Source organism: Chelonus insularis, unplaced genomic scaffold (genome assembly GCF_013357705.1).
Source record: "Chelonus insularis isolate UGA/USDA-ARS -01 unplaced genomic scaffold, ASM1335770v1 scaffold_277_pilon, whole genome shotgun sequence".
NCBI classification, from domain to species: domain Eukaryota; kingdom Metazoa; phylum Arthropoda; class Insecta; order Hymenoptera; family Braconidae; genus Chelonus; species Chelonus insularis.
In genome coordinates, this window is record NW_023276791.1 from 1,523,342 (window position 1) to 1,542,557 (window position 19,216).

The window sequence follows — 19,216 nt, forward strand, 5'->3', positions numbered from 1 at the left end:
TCTCGTTCAAGACTTCCGCGCACAAACGATTTAGTCCTTATCTAATTTATTGCACCAAGTCATCTACAGAAAGTATAAGAATGATAATGATTAAAAAATGCAATTCTTTTCCAACCTAGCAACGAGATGTCTTTTGATAAATACGTCTTGAATAAAAATGTACTCATCGTATTATGCATTTGTTGAGGATACTCGTTTATATCACTGTCACTTTTCTTTACGAATTTTTAGTCAAGGAATAAATCAAGATATTTGAAAGTGACTAAAAACAAGCACATGAAAAAGAGACAAGTATCAACAAGAATAATTGCTTTAACGAAAAGGATTCTCGTGCTTACAAAAATAAAAGGTTTCACGATGCTGACGATGAACTCGTGACCTCGTTTAGCGTGAACCGTGTCTCGACAGGACGGAGAGTTGTGTCTCGAAGGGCAAATGGAATAGAGTATTTTCGGTGATGAAAATAAAAATAATGCCTTGCAAAAATGAAAATACAAGAGAAAATTAATAAGAGTAAAAATTTTTTAATCAGAGAAAATAAAAAAAAAATGGATAAAACTGTACAAGCAACGTTGGATGAGAAGAGAAAAATCGAGAGAAAGAGGAAGAGAGGGACCTAAGGATCGATGTATACATATAAGATGCACGCTTGCAAGTCTTTCCTCTACGGAGAAGCAAAGAATAAGTGAGAGGCGAAAGAGGGAAGATGGTATGGCGGTCGCCAAAGTCTCCAACCGGTTGGTTTGTCTCGCTCTATTTGCTTCTATCTCACTTCTGTCTTATTTCCATCCCTTCTAAGCGCACGCCTACATCAGAGTTATGGGGACCAACTGGTCCAAATATAAAAGTAATTGATTACGACGATTTTTGATAAATTTTATGATTTTACCTCAATATATCATTGATCACATGAAAGACTTATTGATAATATATCTAACTAATTTCTTTAAATATAGCGTCTACTAGTAATTGAATGATGGTAAATGGCAAGATATAATTTACTCGACAACTGTCATTTCCTGAATTAGACCATCAAAATTAGCATATGATTGTTACCCTATGATTTGTAATTTGCAATATTATGATACTATAGATATATATAAGTAAGCACTGACAATCTCTTTTTAATTTCACATCAATAATAATTGTAGCCCACTGTTGTCTACCCTATACTTTTGGAGAATTTAATACAAACAATATTAATGAAATTTAAATAATACAAACTTTAATGTCTATTTTATGCTTTACATTAAAATAATCATTTATAAAAATCACATCCTATGCACTCTGATCACTATTATTTACATAAGTAATATGATTTATATAAATAATCAATTATTTCGTCATTTTATTCGATCAAAAAATATCAATAAATATTTTTCCTGTTAAAAATAAACACTATCTAAGTTTACGTTGATTAATCTAAAAGAATAAATGATAAATATAATATTTGACTAGTGATAATTTTACTCTAAATTATTGATAAGAAAATATAAAAACTTACAATGGAAAATTGTTTTGATAATTCCATGTTAATATGAGATTAAAAAAATAACTCCAAAACTCAAGTTAGTTTCTATTTTAATTCAATATTAAATCCACTTTAAAAAGTATCCACATTTAGGCTATGTATTTTTAAATGTTAAAAAAAACCATGAATTATTTAACACAGCATTTAACACTCGACTGAAACACTTGGTTATCGTGTAGTAAATAGATTTAATGCACTCGATTGTCAGTTGTAAATTGCTACAAGTAACAATGACTGATTTTGTCAGTGAACAAATTGAATACACGAGATTTGGTCCAGCAGGTTAAGACTCTTGCCAAGCAGCCATAATGCACTGTGATACGACGCAGAAAGGAATAGGTCACACAACGCCTGACCACTCCTTCTCTTACCTCCTCAATCATCGAACATATAAGCGTACCTTTACACCTACACTTAGTCACTGTATCCCTCCTTCGTATTTCCAACGAGTTAAGAATCCATTCTCCGACTGTCTATTAGTTCTACTCCTTCCATAGAGGCATCTCTATTCACTTCTCTCGCTTACTATCCCTGATATGCTGATTACTATACAACCAAAGATACACTCAATGTGTGATGTATATTTACATCAGAATCAAAGTACGAATGTCCTTCAATGGAGTTATCTTTTATTTCCATCATACTATCAAAAGTTGAAGTAAGTTATGAGTTTGTTTTCAAAGTCTCAATAGAAGAATACGTTCAAAGAAGACGAAACCGCCACTAGTGGTTAATCCGTAAAAGGAAATAACCAGACAACTTTATTTATTTATATTTTTTCCGAAAAACTATTTACTTTTTAAAATCATTCTGTATTCCATAAACGTATTTTATCGAACTAATTGAATACATAGAAATTTATAAAATATTTTTCATCAAGTTTTTCAAGTTTTCTTCAATTTACTACAGTGGAATTTAAATTCATAAAAAAATTGTAATTAAATGTTAATTAAAAATATCTTGAAACAATATTTAATTATTATTAATTAAAAAATCATATATCATCTTATTAGAGTGAAAAAAAATCTTATAAATGAGTTTAAAATTTTTCAAAGTCATCATTACTCCAATCTAGAATAATCCTTTAAGACCTACATTTCAATTTTATAAAGTTATTTTCAATTAAAACAATTATTCAAATTCAGTTAATTATGTCAATTAATTACTTATGCTCTAGGTACCATAATTAATAATTCATAGAATATTTGTATCATTTGCATTTCAATAATTTATTCAGCTTGGATTATCAACCACTCTACAAAACCATTACAATTATTATTACTTATAACAATCCATCAATTATTAATAAATCATTATTGATTAATCCCCTCCAACACCGAATAGAAGTAACAAAATTCAAATAAATAAAACAAAGATTACTTGAAATGAATCCAACACAAACTGGACTATAAATACAAGAGTTATGACTTGGTACTTTATAGCGATCGTGTAAAATGATAAAAGAAGTGATAGTTTATGTTCCTTTTGATATACCTTGAAGATCCATACGAAGTCCATATAGAAAATCATCACGCAAGACATTTGGATTTTTTGTTATTTATTTTTTTCGTAACACCTTATAAGTAGCTTCAAAAAACACTAAACAAATGTTTTAATTTAGTGCCTCATGCGTGTTAATCACGTACATCTTTATACGTATCTTGAGCTATTGTTGGATTATGAGTTTACGGCTCGTTACTTTGTTAACTAGTACCTACTCTACAGCTAAAGCGTCACTTGATGAAGTGAACTATTTCTAAGTAAGGTACCTACAAGACATGGAAGAAATTAACGATCATGTAATTGATCATTTCAAAATGATTTTGTCTGTCAAAGCAACCCCATGTGGCAATGACTTTTTTACCAAAGATTAGATGCTATTGGTTCACAGGACAACTGTTGTGAAAGAACAAGGAGCACACCGGAGTAGATGCAAGAGATCGAAAACCAGTTTCATCTCTTGAACGCTTAATTAAGCCTGGTCGTTGAGTGGAACGGGTATGCGTAAATACAGCGAAGTTAAGAGAATAAAATAAATGAAGAAAAAAAAAAAAGGGTGAATAAGAAAGGAAGATATTAAGAGTTAGAGAATCTGCGTAAGGAAGATGTAGTTCTCTGTTTTGGGACCCTCTTGTTAGTTGCAATATACACTCGTTTGCCTGCATATCATCGTCATCAATGATATCGTCATCGTATTGGTCCCGTCGCGATAGGCACCTACATAACATTTCTTATCGATCTTAACGACTTTATCGAATCACTTTATACATATGTGTGGTAACAAGACAAAAAAAATGTTCCTCTTACTTTGAGCTTTTTTTTTTTTTAATTTACCACGAAGCCATGATCCACTTTCGTGAAGTACAATTATTACACAGCTCACTGAACTATGATCACTTACAAATATGTACATATATGTATAGTTATTAAAGGATTCCATAATTGGTCATATAATGAAGTAAATAAGAGATTTAATGATTAAAAAGAAGTTTAACGCGTGATGCTTGCGATAGTATAAATGTAAAAAAAAAAAAATATTTTATTAAATGGAAAAATGATTAATGATTTCTAAGTGTGAGTTATTAATTATTTATCAAAAGGGGCGTTTTTTATGATGAGCATTTATAATAATTTATTGTAATAAATGTTTGTAATCAGTCAGCAATGAGTGTAAATGATTTTTTTATGATACAAAATTGTTATTAATGAATTTTTATTAATTAAATATGAAAATAACTGGAGAAATTAACAAGATATGAAATTGAAATTTTTTTTAATTCTGCAAAATTAAGGCCTTGACGAAAAAATAGAAAGTAGTGGCCAGTGTTCGAATCTTAAGTAATATTTTTAATTTTCAAGAATAATTATACAGAAAAATGTTTGCATTTATGCAAAGAAAAAATTAAGTGTTATTTGATGTAATAAATTGTTGGTAATTGAAATAAAATGCTACTGATTTTTATGAGTATTAATAATAAATAATATTTATATGACATGAACTACTGTGTCATAGTTTTTTTATAATATAGTTATACATCTTGGAAACCAATCAATAAAACATAAATGCAAATTGAATGGTATAATGTAAATACTTGTAACATGCAATTAGTGGAATATGTATTTTATTAAACCTATACTTAGCATTAATGCTCTCATCAATCACTGTAACATCATATATTTTAACAATTTGATAAAGTTAAGTATGTGAAAATCATAACTCTCTACTTTATAAATTAATACTCACTAGACTAATTTAAATCTTATTTGCAATGAAATATTTATCGAGTTTGTAATCAGCAATAAATAGCAATTTAATCGAATCATTTATAACATTATCAGCTGTGGAATGTTAAAAATGGAAAATTCTATTGTGGAGTCTAGCATGAAGGAATTTTCTCAGTCTATTTTTTTAGCTTACGTTGTTTATAATTTTTAAGATGTTTATCTCAGGAAAAATTGAAAGTCTCACATTTTAGGATGGACATAAATTATTTCAGCTTGCCAATTCTTAGTTTTACGTAATAAAACTACAGTACGTGAGATAAGAGTTGAACAATAATGTTTGCATCATAAGATCATCAGCATAGAATTGCTGTAAGATAGAATGAATCTATAGTAGCTAACCTGAAACAACCTTTGCCACGTCGTGACACTCCTTGATGACATCATTGAGTACCTATGTTTTGTCTGAACTGATCCGGTACGCTAAGTACATTCGTGTGCTTTCAGTATAAAAGAGTATCGAATCGGATATACCATGTGTTTAAAATATTTTAACTCTTTTATTTTAAGTACACTTGATTTTGTCGTGGTCAAAATTTTTTTGTAAATTTAATATTAACTTTAAAAGCCTTGTAGAACGTCAAAAACTAATATAAATAATTTTTTCAATTTATTGTTATAATAATGGGTATGAAAAAATACTGGCAACAAAACGTAATATACTAAAAGTATCTATAAAAAAATGAGAATATTTTTAATTCAATTAATTTAGCAAATCAATATTGAATTATAAGAAACAATAAATCTATATTTTTTTGAACAGTAAATAATTGTATAAACGAAATATTATTATTAGTCTCATAAAATTCTCATAAATTAAGTACCTTCTGGAAGTATTTTTAATAAAAATTAGATTTTAAATTGAGTATACATTTTTGAACAAATTGATTTGATTCATGATAAGACATTTTTCTTGGCATTATCTCTAATAATTAAAAAAAAATATATCGTATAAAATTTTTTTCATAATTTTTCATCTCATTTTCCCTTATATTTATCACTTTTATCATGATTTTTTTTGGAAAAAATTCCAGTGATAAGTTAAAAATATTCAATCGAGTTCAATCGAACGAAAATGAATAAATTTACAAACAACGTTTCACGCATGTAAAAAAATTTCCTCACTAAAGAAAACTTCCCCTAAATGTCACCAAAGCTAAAGACGGGGATGCATAATATTTTTTGAACAAGGTCGAAGTCTCATTGCATCACCTGTATTCAACCTTCAGTTGACCAAAGCAGGAATCAGGTAAAGGTTCCGTGGCAAGATACGTCCCTGACCATGAAACCCGTCGTAAATTACAAATAGTTGTAAAAAAAAACGTCCATTAGTACAAAAACTCCGTGACACGTCGTGCGTTAGAACATAACGGTGTTCGTATCCTCTAGTTGCAGCCGCCTATATTTACGCCGGAAAAAGTGATCCAATTGTTGGCAGTTTTGGCTTTTTTTTTGTCCAAGCTTTTTACATTTCTGATTTTTTCAGATTTTGTGCTGTAGCCATCAAACAGAATTTGCTTTTTCACAGTTAGTACGTAGTTTTTCAATTATTTTTGCATTTAACACCTCACTCCACCAATTTTCAATATTTGTTTAAAATAAATAACAAAATTTTGTTTTAATTTTCTTCAACCAGCAATAAGTCTTGGGTAAATAAAAATTGTTAAAATTATTTTGAATTTATTTAAATTGAAAGTCATGTGCAAAAAAGTGTTAAATAAAAATAGGTATGAATAAAGTATGATAAATATATGCAAGATAATAGATGAAAAAATAAATTAAAGATAATAAAAAGAAATGAATGAAAAACATAATCATTGGAGGAGATATCAAATTGAGAAGATAGAAAGCATGTTGTTCGCGATCCGACGGTCTTGATGCCATTATATAGCGGTGGGGATGGCGCATTTAAATACTCATAAAACTAACTCTCTCGGCCGCGCGCTTAGGGAACGAATGGGACCGCTAACGCGTCATCGCCATTATTTCATGTCTTCGTATTACTCCCTATCTCTGTTTATATGATGTTTCAACATCTAACTGAGACATATACCACTCGAGAACAGGGTGCGATCCCTGTCGTAAACGATTTCCGAAATGGCCAATTTCTCGTGGTAAATCTACCGAGTGAATTGCCCGATTGAGTTACATCGAACAAGTTCCTTTTTATTACTTTCAAATTCATTTCATATTCAGTCAACGATACAATGATTTACTCCTTTTCAGCAGATTTTTTTTCCAATCCTTTGCTCTCGTCTTTACAATTATTATTATTGTTTTGTTAAATAAATTAAAAAATTGCATCAAATAATTTATAACAATATTACAAATTTACATTTGCTATAAAAAAATTTATTAAGGTTATCTACTAAAACTCATCATATTTATCAAGGTGTTTACTTAACTATCTATTCTTCTAATTAAAATTTTTTTATTACATTTAAAAAAAACGAATAAACAGTCTAATTATGATTATTAATAATTCAAAATATTCATTATTTCGTGCAAATTTATTGAGATTTTTATCTCATTCTTCTAAATAAATGGAATAGATAAAAATCAAATAATTATTTGCAATGCATTCAACGATATTATTTACGACTATTTAATATAAATAACTGAGAAAAAAGATTCACTGTTATTTTTAAAAAATAATTACTTTTTTTTAACACCTCAAACAAATAAAGAAGATTTAAAATACCATTAAAAAACGATTTAATAGCATTAAAATTGACTAATTGCGTAAAACAAATCCATTAATCGTCTGAAAAAAACTAGTACGGTGTCATGGACCGATCATGTTTCCAAAATCAAGCCTAGACGATGAAAGTGGGATCAATGAAACATTATACCAAGTCACAAGCGATAAATTCATGATAATTAGTGGTCCCTAGGTAGGAAGATTTAAACTTAGCTACGACTTCAAACAACGTAAATCCATAAGATCGTTCATATCATGACAAGTTGTTGCCACTTCATAATAATCATAATATTCGCATTAAACTACACATTTGGAAATCGGAATCAAAGTGTTTTAAATCTAATGTTTGCTCATCACTTAATCTTATCATTTATCAATATCAACATAATCAAAATAAATAATTCTTTATTTGTCTAATAAGAGTAAAATAAAATGTAATTTAAATTAACGTTCATATTTTATTCTCAATACGTATAGTTTGCACATATGTATATATAGAAACATGTGATTCAGAAACGGCTTGCATAAATTTTTCATCACTGCAGTACGTTTGTGCATGCGCTCCGCAGTGACCACAGCACTGCGCCGCTAATTAATTATGATTAAAGACATTACGCGCACAACAAAAATAGTGCACTTTTGACAAATGGCCATAGACAAATTTTATTTTTTTCTCTTCTCAAAAGCAACTAGGAAAATTGGCCAAGTAATATACACATCACTTTTGAAATAAGAAATTCATCTTTATAATTATTATACATCATAACTAAGATATAAGTTTCATAAAATAATTAACTTTATTATTATCATCAAAGTAAATTAATTTTAATAATTTTACTAACAGATTTACAGTAACGAACCATTATCTTATCTCACCACGAGTTTATAGTAAATAACGAAGTTAAATGATTAATGGTAAGTGAGAATAATAAGACTTTGACTACATAGAGAATTATGTTCCCTTGGAACTTTATTAGACTTTGAACTTATTTGATTTGTATTGAAGGTGATAAAAAATGGCAAGTAAGAGATTATTAATAATCCCATAAAAAGTTTATGAAGCACAAAAATGTTGATAAGCTCAGTTTCAAGATAAAAATAAGAAGAAATTACATTGTACTTATTTGCAAGAACTTTGATGATGGTAAAGTGCCTAAAGGTTTCTACAGACTTCTCAAACATGTCTCTCTAAACTAATATGAGAAATGGTCTTTTCGTGCATCCTCGAAGGTCTACCACGACCTATAGATAAATGTAGATGGCTTTAGATAGATATTTGTAATTTCAAGTTCCTGGGAAAATATCCGAAACCAATAATAATCCAAGTTTTATGTAATATCGATTATACAATTGAATTCGTTATAAATAATTACTCAATTAACACTTCTTTTCTCATTATAAAAGTTTAATTATATTCAATGAATAAAAAAAAAACATTTCACTAAAAATAAAGTTGAGAAAATGAGTGTTTTTAAAAGTATCTATTGGCATGGAATCAGATAATTTCCTCCATGATAAAAAAAAAATAAACATCACGTGGAATCATTTTATTTTTTTTTTAAAATACGGAACTTCAATTATATGTTAGATGACATAAGATAAAAGAGTTAATTGATAATTGTTGTGAATTAATAATTGATGGTGGAAATATATAATTGACTATTGACAATAAAAAAACCAATAATTGCAGAAACTACATGAAACCATACCATGGAAAATACTGTCGACCGTCGCATCCTTATTAATGGCCACTATTTAACTGTGGAATAGACTCTTATTGCATTTACATATACAGTTTGTTGACGTTAATTTAAAGTATAGTCTTCTTCATTATTGGCAATAATCCTAAATACGAAAAATGAATGAATGGCAGAATGGAAATTAGATAGAATCTTTTTGACGGTAGAAATTCTAATTTCATCCAAAAACCACATAAAATTAACTTGATGATAGAATTGACGTGCTCATTTAAGAAATTATAGTCTTGGAATCGATTGAGTCATAATTTCTCAAAGGATATTCTCCTTTTAAAGAAATGTGAACCATGTTTTTTTTTTGCTCTGTTCTACATGTATAAATGTTTTGTTGATACTATTTTAAGCAAATGAATTGCAAATTAATTAAATAATTATATATCTGCGCAATTCTATGCTTTTCTGGACTATTTTGAAATTTATTCCAGAGTAAAAAAAATTATCTTAAGATATTTTAATAAATTATAATTCTCATTTCCAAGTTAAATCTTTTTCTACTTAAATCACATAATATATGAGGTGTGTTATTGCAGATTAACCATAGAAGTTTTTAAAATTTTACATAACATTACTGTCAATTAATTTTTTATTATTATTTATGTTTCATTAAACCTTAAAAATAATATTAACAAACAAGGACAAATTTTTAAAAATTATTTCAGTAATAATTTTAATTACACTATTTATTGTCAGTGTTTATTGTCAAAATATCACTTGAATTTAATTTTTTTAACATATTATCTATTGAAAAACTTTAAAAATATTTTTTAATGTTTATTTATTAAAGAAATAATGATAAGTCAATAAGTTCAGTTGTTTTCACAGTAAGTAAATAATAAAAATGCTTCACGATCCGTCGGAACATGGACGTCGAACTTTTGGCGGGAGTGTAGCTCACAGCAGAAAGACAGCTTCTAAACTGAGCATTAAGCATGAATACTTCTAACATTAATCCATAATTATTAGCATAACGATATTGCAATACTAAGAAGGCTCTTTCAAGTGTAAACAGCAGTTTTCTCAATCATGTGATTTCGCAATGATGATAGGTAATAGGTTAAGTATGAGACTTACCCTTTGGTGGCCAGATCGGTAGTTCAATGTAGAAACGATATTAACTGCGAAAGTAGACATCTTCATATTCTTATTGTCATGACCTTTTCGTGATTGAATAAAACAGTCTTCATGGTAGATGTCCTTTTCTCTCCTGTTTCCTTCCGGCAATATAAACCGTCAAACTTGGCAGTTATTTTTGCAGTTAATAGCAACAAAAATTGTTTAAAATTTCAAAAACATAAATCTCTCGAGTGTTTATTTATTGCAACTGTAGGCAACGTGGATTTTTCAAAGCAGTCTTTAGCACAAAAAAGAAAATAAGATTTGACAAGTGTATGCAGAGTAAGTATAGAGAAAAATACCAAATAATTAAAGACCAACACGATATATATTATGGAGGGGGGTAGAGTTTGAGACGATTAATAAATAAAATACAGAATAATAAAAAACAGTTGTGTAGACGACAAAATTCAACGTTATCACCCCGACTGGTCGTCTGCGTTCACGTTACGCTCTCTCACGGGCCAAAGCAAACTTGTCGGATGGCAATACGTGAGTTAAATGTTCACCGCGAATGGTTTACGGCCGATAGTCCCCACCATGGGCCGCCACGCGGCGCTACCTCCGTGCCGTTGAGCTCCTCGTGCTTGTCGCACACCCCACCCTGTACGTCTCTGTCTTGAACGGCCCCCGCGACAGCAGCGAAGCTCGACCTCGGGTCTGTCCGGTCGACGGTCCAACAGAGTACGAAAGAGAAAAAGAGAAAACCACCAAGTGAGACCAATAAACTACGAGCTACCTGTGCACAAGAATGATGGAAATAGACAAACAAGCAGGATGAACGATGAACGAGCAAAAGAGCAAGAGAAACCCACCAACTGAGCACATGGGTCGAACGAAGATGGATCTAACCCAACACGCGCATCGTCTCTAACGCACACAACCACGCTGCAGAATTTATATGCAAGGGCGTTGTTAATGGCGGGAGTAGCACTTGGATATGGAAGAAAGGAAGATGCTACACACTAAAAAAGGAACCTCGTACATCTATTTCGCTTTATCTTCAAGCATAAGTCCGTGTGTCAAAAAATTTTGTTCATGATGAATTTACATAAATTTCAGTATAAAAAATATTCGGCTGGATGATCGTGGAAATTTATCGTTTGGAACCATCATGGTACGTATTATCATGATTATTAATTGAAGAGAATTTTATGATAAATTCCTTCATTGTGATGATGATGAGATTTTTAGTAATTTATTTTGAATTTCACTATGGAGTATGCATGTTGGTTTTTGTTATGGAGCACTCGTGAAGCATTTTTAAAATTTAACTAAATCATAAACATTATTAGGTAATAAATAAAAAATGAAAATAAACTATTATTTTTATACAATAGTAAATTTATGTGGTATCTCATCATAAATTGTGTTCCTCATAATTGATGGTGAATTCTTTTTTATTGATAAAAAATTTAGAACTTTATCAGACTATAAATTTAGGAAACATTTCATTGAATATGTTGTTAAAAAATTTATTTCATTCTTCAAAAGTAATATTATTATATCATATATGTATTATCAGTTGCAATCTCTGTTCAATAATAATTTTAAAATAATTTTTATCCATAAAGAGCTTTTTCTGATTTAACATTCGAGAAAAAATGTATATTATCAAACATATTTATAAACATTGAATTAAAAAAAAACAGTATTAACAGGCCTATCTTTTTCATCAGCCCACATAATGAAGATGAGTTTTCATTAACTGACGCGAGATTGATACCATACTGATGCTTTCAGGTGACGTGAAGGCAATGTAAAATTATTAAATACCCATATAATTTAAAATTCATCACGATTCACGGAATGACTTTATTCAAAATAATTATCATGATGATATTAATATGGGTGTAAAAGAAAAATGAAAAACAATTTATAATTTTTTGCCAAATTTTTTTTTTCTCCCAAATGAATGCATATTGAAGCAATTATTTAAAATTGATAAACTCTCCATTTATTATACTTTTTTTTTTAAAGTTTAAAACTGCTTCAATCTGCTTTATTTAACTTATAATCATTTATTTAATGAGAAATTTTTTTTATTTACTTTTTTTTGTTTAATAACAAATTAAGCCTTCTCTATTAATAAAGCACTTGAAATCCTATCACGTTAAATAAATTATAAATAACAATTAGTCAACATCATCAAAATTCGCCATGAAGGCATCATAAATTTGTTCTCAATTCAAGCAGAAAGTCATGTGATAGTCCTACATAATGAATGAACATGACGATTAATAATTTATCATTAGTCAAAATTTACAGACAAGAGTGTTGACTAGATCATATTCGTAATTTATCTTTCCATTAAGATGAGATGAAGATCATTATATATCCACGATATATAAACACATGATTCTTCATTAAAACCAACCTACAATATAGTATCAATTTGATAAATTATTTAAATTTAGTAAATTAAGCTGATGATTTTGAGCGATACCAATACGATATCCTAAGATTGGAGTACCAGTTATCGTAGTATGCACATGCAGGATTGAGCCATTATCCGGTGCTTGGCGCTATAGGTATAATTATACAGCACTGCGATATACATCGAGTAATAGTGATTTGTAGCATTCACGTTGTGCACCTTCGTGGCCAGTATACAGTCTGCGACCAAGAGATGCTTTATGTACCCAGCAGAAGTCTTGATGCAATTTCTTATTTCCTTTCTCTCTCATTCGTGATCATTGAACGGGTAAACGCGCACACTAGTACTTGCAAGTCCCACACACAGTTATATTATATAGAGATAGGGATCATCGATGAATCGAAGACCTTCTCTTTTCACGCTTGCTAATACTAGTAGTAGCCATTTACTACATATTATTTGCTTTAATTTCAAAAATTAATTTTTTTTGTAGCTCCAAACACTCGTTAATTAGCAACATATGATAAGATTGTTGTTTAAGATATTAATAAAGACGTAAAAAAAAATTATTAATTGATTTTTATATAAATAGAATAAAAATAAGAGTCGAAATTGTCGTGTTTTTTAAATTATTGAAGTTGTTTATTCAAAACTAAAGTTTATTGATCTTTGATGTTTTTAAAAAATATTGAAAGTTGAAGTTGATACTTTGAGCTAGTTTTTTTGTAAACAAAAAATAAATTTAAAAATTATTGCGATGATTCAAACATTTTTATTTGCTTTTGTTAGTTGCTAGAATTGTAAAGGTCATAAAATACTCAGCTTGATCTCTGAGAAAAAAAAATACTGATATGTAGTAGAATGTAGTGTTATGAATCTCTATCAACTACATTGTATTGATTACACTCACGAGGAGTTTGTGATTTTCCAATTTTTTTTTCAATGTTTTATTGAGCCCAACGGACCGATTTGTGAAAGTGAAAAAGATATCTATTAAATATTTATATTATTAGACATAAATATCTATAACTTAATTCAACTTTTTCATAGATGTTACTCCAACTAATTGAACTCTTTCAAACAAAAATAAATTATTCTTTAAAGAATTTTTTCAATGTGATTTTATTGCTTAATTATATTCAAAAACATAAAATAATATAATTTTTAATTTAAATTAATAAAGATAAAAATAAATATTCTGAGGAAATTCATAAAAATTCCTACTGAGTGTAATTGCAATTTTGATAGGATTCATTTTATAGTATTTTTAATTAATGGATGAGTTTGTTGTAATTCACATGAGGTCAGTTTTCAACTCACCACTCTAAATTGGATTCACCACGAAAGGTCGCGACTCTACCGCGAAATTGTGTTTTTCACTGGCGGCCAATTCTATCTGTGTGGTGGATTTTTAATCGTCTCACTTTCTCATTTCCTTGTTTGTCTTGTTCATACTTTTGTGCTCTATCATGGTAATTCTGCCACACGCAATTTAATGTTAAAAATACATATTTGTTTGGCTGTGAAATGAACCACAAAATTGACTATGAATATTTCATCATCTAACACTTCAATACATTCATCGACATTGACTCTACCTTTTCTAATTTATTAAGTCAATTAATCCATTCATTAGAATACTTTTTTTTTTTTGAAACTTAATAAAGCGATAGATTTAATGAATCATTCAATTCACTATACTACTCAATTTTCACTTGTTAGTTTACAAGCATAATATATCTATAATCCAGCAAATAATTAACTATCAATGTTGCTATTAATTTATTGCAGTTACATAATTTTAAGAATGAATATATTTAAATTATAATAAATTAGACGGAATAAGGAGTTTGCATCAATCTCGTATTTTTCCTATAGATTAAAAGCATCACATTGAAGTGTTCTTGATGAAAACACTTTTTATTATTTTTCTACTAAAGATACTTTTGATATTGCGCGTGACGCAACGAGTGGTATCGACAAGTAGGAAATACGATGTCATAAATAATTTTTGTGACATGAAATCAATGAATCGTAAACCGCTGTAGCTTTCTTCAACTTTAGTATACCAGTGCAGAATCACATATTTGTTTATTTGATCGTATTATTAATGGTGAATATCCTCTGGTATATGTAAGTGGAAGAAATAAAATGTATATTCAAAATATAACTTCAAGTTAATACCCTACATGATTTCTGATTCAAGTATTTTATTTTATTGAATTACAAAAGCTAAATTTCTAACTATTTTGTTGATATTTACTTCTGTTTATTGATTTATAATAAATTATGTGATTTTTATCAGCAATTGGCATCAAAATAAATTTATTTTAAATTACTTGATATGACATAAATGTAAAGTATCATCATGATATCGTGCTCTTTAATAATAGAATAGATATAAATATGAGGTACCTACATGACTGCAATTTTCATCAATTTATTTTCGCGAATATAGAACTTTCGTCTTTGCATTTGAAATTGTAGTAAAGTCACCGATGACTGCCATTGAGCTTCACAATTGGTGACTTTACCCCACATGGTATTTGCTCAAGTTATATGCATTGACAAAATTATGGTCATTTGCCTAACGGATGTGTTATTATGCTATACAATCCCTGACAATATTATTTTGTTGAAAAATTAATTTTAAGCTGCATCTCTAAGTCTCCAGAAAATTGTTCAAGTAATTTTTTATACTTTATTAATTTCGGTTTAATAAAATTGTATGAAAAAAATTAATTTTTTAATACAAAATATTGAATAAATAACTCCATTGTAAATATTGTAAAAAAAAAATTTCTGATTTCCATTTTTAAATTTCTTTAATTAAGATTAATAATTACTTGTGAATAATATCTCTATTTAATATGAACCAAATTATATATAGATGTGATTATTAGCTATGAACGGAGCTCTGAACGTCGAATTGGCTCGGTCAGGAAGTGCAATTTGACGAAATGTTATTGCGGTCATAATCATTGAAGCTGCACCAACAGGTGTGAGCTTCAACAGCTTACATGTAAATGTATTCGTACAGATATTATGATAGCATGATGTGAAGCGTCTGTTTATACACACTGTAGAGAATTGTCAACATTGTACCCGCACATTTTACAGTAGCTAAATATAACACTGAAACTACTCTTGTATAATTTTTTTATTTTAATTTATTTCAACAACCCTAACCAGTTGAATGTGTATATAAGTCAACGTAACATGTCGTAAATTCACCTGAATGTCTAAATTGTCCAATAATGTTGTTTTGCATCTGGCTGAAAAGTGAAATCAACCCCCTTGGAACCTGCTGACTTTAAGCCTTGGAAGATTTCACTAAGAATAATGGCATTGCAAATAATACCTCCCTTATTGTGACAGTTTGAAAATTTCCGTAAAATTATTCTTATGAATACAACCATTATTCTTCACGAGTGGTGAAAGTTTGAGTAACCTTTTGCTTCAATGCTGTCATAATATTTCTAATGGGATAACTAGAAGTACCTGTCGGTAGGTACATGACTCTATTACGTGAAAAATTTTCTCTTGCTCAATAATATTCTTTACATGTACGATCTACTTTGTTGACAGCAATTTTTTTTTTTTAATTAATTTGATAGATACTTTTTTTTAAATTAAAATAATCATAACAATTCGATATATTTCATCAGCTATCATAAAACACATTATCGAATTTTCTCTAATTACTACTTTTTTAATGTAAAAAAATTATCTTCATAACACATTGAATTCATCAATAGGATAAATTTTATGAGGAGTTTAATTACAATTTAAAATGGTTAATTCGATTATTTCTAATGTGATAATTTTTATAATTATAATTATTTTTTATAGACATTACAAACCAGAGTTTATTCTACAGCTTTTAAGAAAAATGCATTTATTGTTCTCGACAACTGAAAGGACATTATTTAGTCTTTTACTGTTGCATATTGCATAAAAGAATCACAAGAATGTAACGAAAACAGTAAAAAGAGTCCATGGTAGGTACAGCGAGCTGCATACTTATATACCTCTGCATTTTGCCATATATGTAAAGTTATCGGTGCTCGAACCATTTGCCGCTCTTTCTATAAGCAGCTTGTCGGCTGCAAGTGGGCTAGTCGAAGCAGAAGTACCGCTTGCACGCGTACACGCATAACCTGTATGGTATTTTTCTGCGCTGATATTCCATTGCTTTTCCTTTCTTATTTCTTTGCTATCTTTTTCCTGTTCTTCTTCACGGGTTTTTTCGTCGTTTTTACTCGCATCGTCTACATTCGAATAAAGGATCGTACATAGGAAGTTTCCGATACCGTTATCTTTTTTTTTAAATTCAATTCACAATGAATTCTATCAAAAAACCTCCTTGAATTGTTCAATGGCCAATTAAGCTATTTAAAATTAATTGTATGATCGATAAGATAATTGTGTGTTTAAAAAATAAATGACAGATTTAGCTCGAGACAGGCAAATAATTGTAAAGAAAAAATAAAAAACATTTGTTGGAGTTCTATCAGTTCTCTTATCACATTGAAATTGTCTTGCCTACTGTGTGCCAGCTTTTCTAGCTCTAGAAGAGAGAATTTTGCCGGGAAGAATACCAGTAGCAGTAACAGAAACGACAGTAGCGGGCACAGAAACACCCACAGCTCGTATGTCACATGGACGTAAAAAGACCATCTACGAGACATTTAATTTCCGAAGACCTTCCGCTAGCTTCATTCACGTGCTTCATCGTTTCCTTCTTTTTTCCCCAGACTCTTATCCTCTTCTCGTCTTTTATACTCTTGTAGCATCATCTGTATTATCGTTTGGCTACTTTAATTCATTCAACTTCATCGTTCTTGCAATTGAATCCTTCACTTGGATAGAATAAAGTTACGACTCTACTTATAATTAGGGGTTTAACCTTGAGAAAGAAAAATTACTTTCTCCATAATTTTTATTTTACTGATTAAATGGTTTATTGAATATATTTCGCTCTGGAGAATAGTCTTTTAATCAAGTTTTTTTTCTTCTATTTAATTTTTCTTACTTTAATGTTGGTAATAAAATTATTGCTTGACAGATTGAATGAATGATCTCTGTTAATTATTGATTGATAGATAAAATGAGTTCTCTGATCAAAATAAAATTGGATAATTGAATAATAATGTTATTTAAATTATTGACGAACGATTACGTAATTTTACATAACATTACCACCCATAATAATTTATTCTCATCCGGGTGATAGAGATATATATACTCGAGCATAAAAATTATATAGTGTACATGCATTGAACGAGTAATTTACTGTGATCTTCATGGAGAATTGCAATTGTTGCTTTAGAACACAATGAAATGCAGAGTTCACTATTATTGCCGACCCCTCCTACCGTCGTGCAAATGCCACGCGCGCCAACTAATTAAAAGACCATAAAAATAGTCCTCGTCTGTCTCCATTGTCAGGGGTACGAGTCGATGGAATTTTCGCAGAAGCGACCACCATAAAACGATTCATCGTTTCCTTTGGTGGCCACTGACTGCTCCTAATTGTTTTTTTTCGTCTAAGAATAAACAATTACATAATACAGAGTAGAATCCAATATAAAAAACTGTTCTATTATGAAATTAATCAATTAAATTTTTTCCTTAACATTATTATTTGATTACTTTAAATTTTGAAGTGAAATAAATCATTGAAATAATTTTTTTGTATTAAAAGTGAGCTTGAATTAATAAATGAATATCTGCTCGTAAAAGATGATTAATTATTGCCTTGATAAGTGTCATGCGAGAACGAGTTGACTGTTGATGTATTCATAAATATTTGCAGAAATGGAATAATCTCATATTGGCATCATATCCCACACGCGTGTCAGCCATTTGACATCAGACATATCCTCGTAGGTTGGATTTTCAATTATTCCGTTGAAAGCCTCAGCATATTGCTCACCTTATATTTAACCCCATGCAATATTGTACGTGGAGATATGTAAGTCACCAAAGAGAAGGGAATGGTATGGTTTTCTCTTTTCTAACAGAAGCGTGACTGATATTGTGGAACGTTGAGGGGAGTAAGATTATCTCTGAGGGTGTTTCACGCGTTATCATATATATTAACAACAATAAAATTCACAATTTCACCAGTGTTTTTGAAATTTCACTTGGATAAAGGTTCTATAATATTTCTGTATGAATCAGCTGCCTTTTTTCAACTATTTCTCTAATTACCAATGACTATATGATAAAGCTAGAATAATGAATCATGGAAACGAAGTTAATTAATTTAATGAATGAGCTACTTGCTCTATTTCAATTTTTCATCAACAACATAATCAAGTGTTGATGAATAAAAATAATAAAAATTTTTTTTATTAAAAATGATGAGTTCTGGAGCACAGATGGTTCAATCTTAAGCCATCACTCATTATTTCTTTAATTCGCTCACCAAAGTTTTCCTCATCCTCGAT

General features: G+C 29.4%; 1 protein-coding gene across 4 annotated transcripts in view; it reads right to left on the reverse strand.

Annotated features, from left to right (window-relative positions):
• Window positions 1-19,216, reverse strand: part of LOC118073204 (homeotic protein antennapedia-like) — a 116,856-nt gene that overhangs the window by 90,026 nt on the left and 7,614 nt on the right. For 2 of the 4 annotated variants that reach the window (XM_035093564.1, XM_035093554.1), the window contains exon 1: window positions 10,343-10,859. The exons of 1 other annotated variant lie outside the window; for it this stretch is intronic. The gene's annotated coding sequence lies outside the window, so the exon portion shown is untranslated. Of the gene's footprint in view, window positions 1-1,504; window positions 1,815-10,342; window positions 10,860-19,216 lie in introns of those variants that run through there. One more of the 4 variants, XM_035093556.1, reaches the window with a different exon arrangement.